Genomic DNA, 9814 nt, shown 5'->3' with positions numbered 1-9814 from the left:
AAAACAAAAAAAATTTTTTTTCTCTTTTCCTTCTTTCTTTCTTTCTTTTTTCTTTTTTTAGAGAAAGGCCTGGGTGGGAAGGGCAGAGGGAGATTCCTTCTTAAGCAGGCTCCATGTCCAGCATGGAGCCCAACGTGGGACTTGATCTCATGACCCTGAGATCATGACCTGAGCCAAAATCAAGAGTCAGATGCTTAACTGACTGAACCACCCATATACCCCATCTGAGGGTACATGAGAGGCATTTATTAAAAAATTGGTGGTGACATCCAGTGAAAATTCTTAATCAGATACTCAACAGATTGAAGGCTATTTCATGTGTTCTAGGTGCTAGCGATACAGCAGCAAACAAAAAGGCAGTTTTCAGTCTCGTGGAGTTTATATTCCAGTGAGCAGACACAGAAAATACGTGGTTAAACTTTGTAATATAGCAGATGGTAAGGAGAAAAATAAGAAATTTAGAGGGATAATTTTATATTCCATAGTCAGAAAAGCCCTCATTAGTAAGGTGGCAATATTTTAAAGATTATTTATTTATTTGACAGAGAGAGCATGTGCACAAGCAGGGAGTGTGGCAGATGGAGAAGCAGGTTCCCCACTGAGTAGGGAGACCAGTGAGGGGCTGGATTCCAGGACCCTGGAATCATGACCTGGGCCAAAGTCAGCACTTAATGACTGAGCCACCTAGGGGGCCCAGTAAGATGACAGTTAAGCAGAGACCTGAAAGAAGTGAAGAAGTAATCTGTGTTGGTATGGTGGAGAAAAGTATTTGCTACAGATGGAAGAACAAAAGCAAGGAAAAATCACCGTCAATACTTTGGAGGTACAGGCACTGTGAGAGGCACTGTGTCCAGATTATAAAGGAAAATAGAATCAAGAATGGGGCAGATGATATGGGCTTCTATAGGAACATTGGTTTTTACTCCAAGTGATAAGGGAAAAAATTGGAATGTTTTGGGTGAGAAATAAAGTGATTGGAGTTATATTTTACTGGGTCACTCTGCAACTATGTTGAGACTAGGCTGAAAGACATAGAGGGTAAATGCAGAGACCAGTTAGGAATATCTTGCAATAATCTTAGTGAGAGACCAGCCACTCAGACCAAGGTGGAAACTATGGGGTAGCTGAGAGGTGGTGGGATTTTGCACATGTGTATCTTGAGACAGAAGCAACAAAATTGGATGATAAACTAGATACAGGATGAGAAGACTCAAGATGGTACTAATGTTTTTGATCTGTACAAGCAGTACATTGGGAAGAGAAAAAGTGTGAGGGAGTTGAGAAGAATACAAAGGGAAAACGACATTTTGGAATCCAGTAATGTAAACTAAGTGAGGAGAGAAATTAGGACACAGAATGAGTGTGGTATATTGAAAAGGTAAGTGGTTCAAAGGACTGTGAATTTTGTGGTGTCTCAATGTTTTTGTAGCTGGGATACCATAGAGAAGGAGTTGGTTGGAGAATAGAATGCTTGAAATATGGTGAGATGTAGAGACTGGTAATGATAAAGCCAAGGTACTGCACAGGAGTATGTAGTTGAAGTAGGGTAGAGGAAGAGGTTGCCAAGAGAGATGCCAGGGTATCAGGAATAATTTACCTTAATATTAAAATCGCCAAAAATGATACCAGATAAGGGTAACAGTAAACCTGGAGATAAAAACCTTCAACAATTGAGGGAGAGTAACCCTAAAGACATAGCTACTATAGAAAGAACTGGTGTAATGTAGTGGTAGAGTTGGTTGTCAGAACTTCAGGGAAGGGCATTTGTGGAGGAGGGAGGTACAATGTGTGAATGGGACAGTGAGGGTCAAAGAGGAAATCCTCTACCTCCAGATCTGGTGGTACAAGATGTGTGAAAAAGAGAACATTCCACTTGAATGGGCCGCAGAAAAAAATAGTGTGCTCGGAAGGAGCCAGGTTTTCATTAAAACAATGTGATGAAAGAAACAGTTGGCCAGATGTGAGGGCTGTGATTCCAAAGGGTAACAATGGGAGAATTTGAGGCAGTTTGGGAGATCTGAGAAATGGGATCGAATGGGGGGTTGGTATGTGGAGTCCAGGGGGTGAGAACTCAGGTGATGAGGTGGTGGGTTTCTTGCTACTGTTATTGCTGCTTTTATGGTTACGGGTGAACAATAATTCCAGGTAGTTCAGTTTTCTCTACCTGTGCATCTATACACTAACATTACTTTTCAGAGAAACTTAAAAAAAAACCAAAAAACCAGAAAATCTTTTTCATAATCTAGCTGAGAAAACTGCTTTGTCTTTCCTTAACACTTTCTTGAAATTTTCCTTAAGATTATCAATTCCAGAAATGAAAAATGAGCAAGAGAATCTTGTCCAATCCCCTGCCTTCAAATAATTCATTCTAGAAAAGTGATTATCCATTTTCTTCAAGACTTTCTCTTTAAAGACTCTTTGAGTCTTCTTTGATTTGAACATTGACCTAAATCTTAACCCTGGTTCCATCTTAATCTTACATATCCGGATATGAGCCTTTGCTGTAGAAGTGAGGGTATATATGAGTACATGTGTGTGGTTGTTGGAGTGGAAGTGGTGGTGTCCTGAATGCTCTTTAGACCAGATCTTTATGCATCTCTGTGGTGCTTCTATTTCCTGTAGCCTGTGGAACTTTTGTTGTGACTCATTTTGGCTAGTGCTCTCTTCAAAAACACTGTGTACTGAAGGACAGTTAGAAAATCCTAGGAATATGTCCAAGTTCTAATTGAGATTCAATCCCCCACCCTCACAACCTTTTATTAGGCAACCTTTATGAGCAGTTGTTTTCCAAGTTACCAGATTACTCATTTCAGAGTTCAAGTACCCAGAAACTTCCCACTTCCATGCCCACAATAAGAGACAAACAACAGATGTTTGCAATAAAGTTAATCAGTAGCTAGGATAAGGGCTGGCATGTGGGGTGGTCCCATCTTTGTTGTGATCTTACAGGGAAGTGGGGAGAAGAGAAACCAGCTTTCTAGGAGCCAGTTGAGTAACCCAAAGGGACATCCCAGCTCATATCTTGGCAGTTGTATTAGTTTGGCTCTTGAAGGTCACAAGAAGTTCTGTACACATCACCTTAGTGATGGGATTTTATTGTCCATCTATGTGAGAACATGGGATAGGATGGGAAATTTCTCAACAGCTTTACAATTCCTCTTGGTCTCAAGGTTTCAGAGCTGAGATGATGATGATGATGATGCACAACCTATTTCTTAACCTATAATCAAAAGGGAGGGAAGTAATGTGTTTTCTGTTTGTTCGCTTCACACAACGGAGTGATTGAATCAGCTTTTGGCTGCTGACTGTGGGGCTACCCAACTATAATTGGGTCCCAATAATTCACCTTGTTGGTGGTCAGCTTCTCCAGCATCAGAGATTTTTAATCTGTGGCATTGTGTATCCATGAACCTCCCCAACCCCTAGAATTATATGCCTGAATGTGGGTCTGTCATATGTCATTTTCTTGGAAGAGGATTCAGTCCCATTTCCAAAGAGGCCTTAATCCTTCAGTTGACTGGGTCTAATATACCAGATTTGCCTGTTAATCATGGCCCATGACAGAGTAGGCCGGCATGAGTTTGTCCAAATCACTACCCTCAAAGGGGATTCCTGTTCTGGCAGGAACTGGAGGCTTCGGAGGCTCCTCTATAGCTGGTCACATAGTAATGTATTATGTGAGGCAGTTTTCTCAATTCCTCAAACTGATTTCATATACCTCCTTCTGGTCCTTCCATGAGTCACAGAGATTTCCCCATCTGTCTGCACGTGCTCTTATACAGTCCCCTGACCTAGAGACAGAATGCAGATAGTTTTTCCTATGTGGTTCTAAGGTTAAATCAATCCCATTCAAGCTGTTCAAGTAGACTCTGCTTTATGACCTTAATGCCAGGTTCCAGAGTTCCACCTGGTTCTGTTTATCTCCTAAGTGATTGGAGTTGAGTAAGTGAAAGGTATTCCAGGATTCTCACTTATTAGAATATAGACAGTTTAAACATCAGTCTCCCACACTCAGTAGCAAAGATTCTACAACTGCATATACAAAAGAATTCCAGGCAACCCCAAAGGTTCTTCTGGTTCATGCCTTTGTGCAGAGGTAAATTTTTAACTACCTCCAACAGGGTTTTCAGTATTAGGAGGGTTGACTCAGACCTGATCAATAACAGCAATTAAAATAAAAGAACAAAAAACAAACAGCAAGTCTCAGAAGAAAGTCTAAATGGTGTTCTTCAATCACAAAGGTGGAATGGGTGACATGAATTTGTGTTGGTTTTTTTTAGTCATTCTAAGTCAAATTCACTTCCCTCTTAATATAATTCACCCCTTTCATGATTGTAGGTCTGCCCCGGCTTCAGACTGAAGAGTTAGAGAAAATGGGAAGGGCCTTGAATACTCTTTGGCTTTGGAGCAATGCAACATATGGTTGAAATTCAACCTGATATCATTGACTCTGTAAGTGACTTAGCCAGTAGCATTAACCAATGCTAGGAAGTAAAATTTATCTCAACAGAGTTTTCAGTTCACTGACAATGAAATGGTTTAGAAATATGATAATGTGAATATATGATAAACATCTTATAATTTTTAAAGACAACTCTTGAAAACAGACATGGTCACTATTCTATTAAATTCCACTGGCATCAAGGGTTATTTCTAATTTTTGTAGAAGCTTTCTCATGGTGAAGATCAATGTAATTTATAAGAAATGCATTTATCCTTTGGAAAAGCTAAACTCTTTTTAAAAAGGGAATGAGGGGGTGCCTGGGTGGCTCAGTTGGTTAAGCAACTGCCTTCGGCTTAGGTCATGATCCTGGAGTCTCAGGATCAAGTTTCTCATGGGGCTCCCAGCTCCATGGGGAGTCTGCTTCTCCCTCTGACCTTCTCCCCTCTTATGCTCTCTCTCATTGTCTCTCAAATAAATAAAATCTTAAAAAAAAAAAAAAAAAAGGGAACGCAAACTCATTCCAATCAAAAGAGCATTTAGGGATTTCATTTGTATTTTCCACATTTGTTTTTGGAGGATTATTTATAAATATCAAGTCTTTACAATATTCTATCCTTTAGGGTGAAAAAAGGCCAGTATTTCATTAACATGCTCTATACAAATCTTGAATACTGTTCCCATATAAATATGTAATAGTCTCCAGGAAAGGCATATAAAGCATGCTGGTTACATTTTACTTTGCTCTTTAGAATTGGAAGGGGCTGGAACAACATTTAAATTGGAACAAGTAGAGACAATACCCTTATGAAAGAAGACAGATTAACACAACTGGCTGGCGTTATGTTTATCCTCTCAGCATTTTTCTAAAAATGTTTTTGGCTATCTTCTAACCTTGCCTTTTACACTGTGGTTCATTTGGTTTTCAGAGGGCTTAGTTCTTTTCATTTCATTTGAACAGACATCCTGTTTGTTGGAAGAAGTTCCATTAAATTATCTCGTCAGCTCCCACCAAACTTTCTTTTCACGGCTCTTGTTGTCTAGGTTATAAAAACCCATGGCAAACACAAGATGCCCCAAAGGAATGTGTGTTGGATCTTCTGGAAACATCATTGTTGCAGATCCTGTGAGATCTTTGACTCTGGAACAGTAGCGGAGAGAAGGTAGGTCGGCCTGCATAAAATCTCTCCTAATGGAAGGGATTTTTGTTGAGATTAGCCATGGAAAGCAGTGGAGACTCAGGCACTGACTGATACCAAGGTGAGGGGTTGGGCGTGTGTTACTACTACTATGTGAAATAAACAACTCTCCTGTAGGTATTTCTTGGATGATTTCCATCTACTGCTGTTGCGTACATTCTCTCAGAGTCCAAAAAGTTGCCTCCTTTCTCCCTCATAAACAAATGAGTTACTGATTTCAGGATTTTTGCTATGAAGACAAAAACAATATAAACATCTATGCCAACCGTATCTTACTTCGGTGACCAGTTTTCTCTCCCCTCATGCGCAGTTATGGCCCACGGGACTGCCTTAGGTTAGCATAGTTGACAGCACGTCTGAAACCATCCGCTCTCCCTAGGCAAGATGCTATCTTTGGAATGCAGCCTCTGTGGGCTGTGAGACTTCTTCAGGCTTGCCTTAGGTTGGAAAAGAGATGAAAGAAAATAATCTATTTCCTTGTGCTTTTTAATCTATTTCCTTGTGGTTTTAATCAATACAGTAAGCAGACAATTTATATTTAAAACAAAGTGATATGCAAGTTAGATTTTAAAAATATAAAGAAATATCATCTAGGTTTGAGTGATTTATTTTTTTGTTGAAGTATAGTTGACCCACTATAAGGTAACATAATTATTACACTGTTACATTAGATTCAGGGGTACAACATAGTATTTCAACAACTCCATACACCATGCTTTGCTTAAGGTGGTACAATACCATTGGCTATATTCCCTAAGTGGTACGTTTTCTACCCATGACTTATTCATTCCACAATCGAAAGCCTGTATCTGCCACTCCCTCCACCCATTATGCCCGTTCCCTCCCCTCTAACAATCCTAGTTCTCTGTGTTTACGGGGCTATTTCTCCTTTCAGTTTGTTCATTGGTTTTGTTTCTCAAATTCCACATATTAGTGAAATCATATGGTATTTGTTTTTCTCTGACATATTTCACTTAGCTTAATTACCTGTAGGCACATCCATGTTGTCTCAAATGACAAGATGGCATTCTTTTTTATGGTTGAAAAACAGTCCTTTTCAGGTGTCCCAAATTTGCTGTTTTTTGAATACAGCCTTTAGGATGGGGTAGTGCCAGAGCCAAGATTAGGGTTAGTGTTAGGGCCCAGGGACTGGAGGGTCTTATCTGCCCCCAGTGTGAGACTTCCATTCAGGGCTGAGTTGAGGACAAGGGTTAGGGTTAGGATGAGGTTCAGTTTAGGGCTTGTATTCAGGGAGGCACTAAATGTGCAAATTGGTTTAGGTTTTCATTCAGATTACTTCTGATATAACCCAATTCCGATCTTCCAAATGACGGGATTTCCTTCTGTGCTGCTGGTTGAATTTTCTGATGTTGGTCAGGTGTGCCAAATCCCTTGTTTTTCAGAAGTAGGCTTTAGGCCTGGGTGGCTAAAGCCATGACTAGGCTTAACACTACAATCCTGGATCTTGAAGGGTCCTATCTGCCCGCAGTTTGGAGACCTCCCCAGAGGCCTGAGTGCAAGGTAAGAGATAGGCTGTGGTTCGGCTTAGGGATTGTGTTCAGGGGACTCTGAATATATGAGTTGGCTTAGGTTTTCTTTCAGATTTCTCCTGTACTAGCCTGATTCAGGTCTTCTATGTGGCATGATTTCCTTCTGTGTTACTGGGTGAGTCTTTTGCAGTTGGTCAGTGTCCCAAATCCCTTGGTTTCTAGATCAGGTATTTGGCCTTGATGGTGGCAGAGCCAAGTCTAGGGTTAGAAGTAAGGCTCAGGAGATTGGAGGGTGTTATCTGCCTGCAGTCTTTCCCTTTGGACTGATTTGAGGGTGAGGATCAGGCTTAGGGTTTTGTGTTCAGGTAGGCCCTCAATGTATAAATAGACTTTTTTTTTTTCATTCAGATTTCTCCTGTGCTAGCTCCTTTCTGGTCTTCAAAATGGCTTCATTTCCTGCAGTGTTGCTGGCTGCGTCTTCTGATGTCATTCAAGTGTCTGAAATCCCTTGGTTTTCAGACAGACGTTTTGGGCCATGTTAGTGCCAGAATCAATTCTAAGGTTAGGCCCCAGGAGCTTGGAGGGTCCTATCTGCTGACAATATGGAGACCTCCATGGAGGCCTGATTTGAATACTAAGGTTAGGATGAAGGTCAGGCTTAAGGGTTTGTGCTCAGGGGGCGTGAATATGTCTGTTGGTGTGGGTTTTCATTCAGATTCTTCCTGCACTAGCCCCATTTTGGTCTTCCAAATGGCAAGATTTCTTGTGTTACTGCCTGAGTCTTTTGTTGTTGGTCAGGTGTCCAAAATCCCTTCATTGTCAGACCAGTGCTTAGAGCTTCAGTAGTGCCAGAAACAAATCTGGGGTTAGTATTAGGGCCCAGGAACTTGGTGGGTCTTATCTGCTAGCACAGTGGAGACCTCTCTGTAGAGTTGAGTTATGGACATATGCCAGAGTCAGGTTTTGCAGAAACCTAACCTATATACCTTTATAATGTATATATATTTGTATTTAAGTGGTTATTCATACATATATATGTACATACATATTGTGTATATATATATACATATATACACAACACATATTCATAAACACACATGCACACATATAATACTCACACACACACCCCACATATTTTTATTCATTCATCTATCAATAGATGCTTAGTTGCCTCTTTATGTCTTGACTACTGTAAACAATGGTACAATAAATACAGAGAGGCAATTATCTTTTGAAATTAGTGTTTTTGGTTTCTTTGGATAAATACCCAGTGATGGGATTACTAGATCATATGGTATTTGTATTTTTAATTTTTTGTGGAATCTCCATACTGTTTTCCATAGTGGCTTTACCAGTTTATATTCACACCAACAGTGCACAAAACTCCTTTTTCTCCACATCTTTATGAACACTTTTATTTTTTGTCATTCAGATTCTAGCCAATCGGACAGCTGTGAGATGATAATTTCATTGTAGTTTTGATTTGCATTTCTGTGATCATTAGTGATGCTGAGTGTCATTTCCAATGTCCCCTGGTCATCTCTATATCTTAGAGAAATGTCCATTTGGGTGGTCTGCCCATTTTAAATGGGATTCTTTTGTTGGTGTCATGTTGTATGAGTTTTTTTAGATACTTTGGATATTAACCCTTTATCAAATATATCATTTGCAAATATCTTTTCCCATTTAGTGGATTCCCTTTTTGTTTTGATGATGGTTTCATTCATTGAACAAAAGTTTTTCATTTTGGTGTAGTCCCAGTAGTTTAATTTTGCTTTTGTTTCCCTTGCCTGAGGAGACATACCCAGAAATATGTTGCCAAGGCTAATATCAACGAAATTACTGCCTTTCTTTTCTTCTACGACTTTTATGGTTTCAGGTCTCCTATTTAGGTACTTAATCCATCTTGAGTTTATTTTTGTGTATGTTGTAAGAAAGGGGTCCAGTTTCATTCTTTTACATGTCAGTTTTTCCAGCACTATTTATGAAGAGACTGTCTTTTCCTCATGTATATTCTTGCTTCCTTTGACTAAATTAATCTAACTCACCAAATAAGCATGGGTTCATTTCTGGGCTCTCACTTCCATTGATCAATGTGTCTGTTTTTGTGGCAGGACCATACTATTTTGATTACTACAGCTTTACAGTATATCTTGAAATCTGGGATTCTGTTACCTTGAGCTTTGTTCTTTTTTCTCAAGATACCTTGGCTATTCAGGGTCTTTTGTGGTTCCATGGAAATTTTAGTATATTTGTTCCAGTTCTGTGAAAAATGCTATTGGTATTTTGATAGGGACTGGATTGCATTGAATGTGTTGATTATTTTGGAATGTGTTGATTGTATAGAAATTTCAGCAGTGTTAATTATTCCAATCCAGGTGCACAGAATACCTTTCCATTTATTTGTGCCATCTTCAATTTCTTTCATCAGTGTTTCACAGTTTAGTTTCTTTCATCAGTATTTTACAGTTTTCAGAGTACAGGTCTTTCACCTCCTTGGCTAAGTTTATTCCTAGATATTTTATTCTTTTTGGTGCAATTGTAAGTTAGATTTGATTTAAACATTTTCATTTATAAAATTAAGGATCATTGAGCTTTGATAATTTGGCATGGAATGGTAAAAGGTTAAACCCCACCCACTTTGCATCAGGGAGCTTATTTAATAATGTTATAGACAGTGGAAA

The sequence above is a fragment of the Mustela nivalis genome (genome assembly GCF_964662115.1).
Source record: "Mustela nivalis genome assembly, chromosome: 12".
Lineage (NCBI taxonomy): Eukaryota > Metazoa > Chordata > Mammalia > Carnivora > Mustelidae > Mustela > Mustela nivalis.
The sequence above is the reverse complement of the archived record's forward strand: the minus strand, read 5'-3'. Positions refer to the sequence as shown.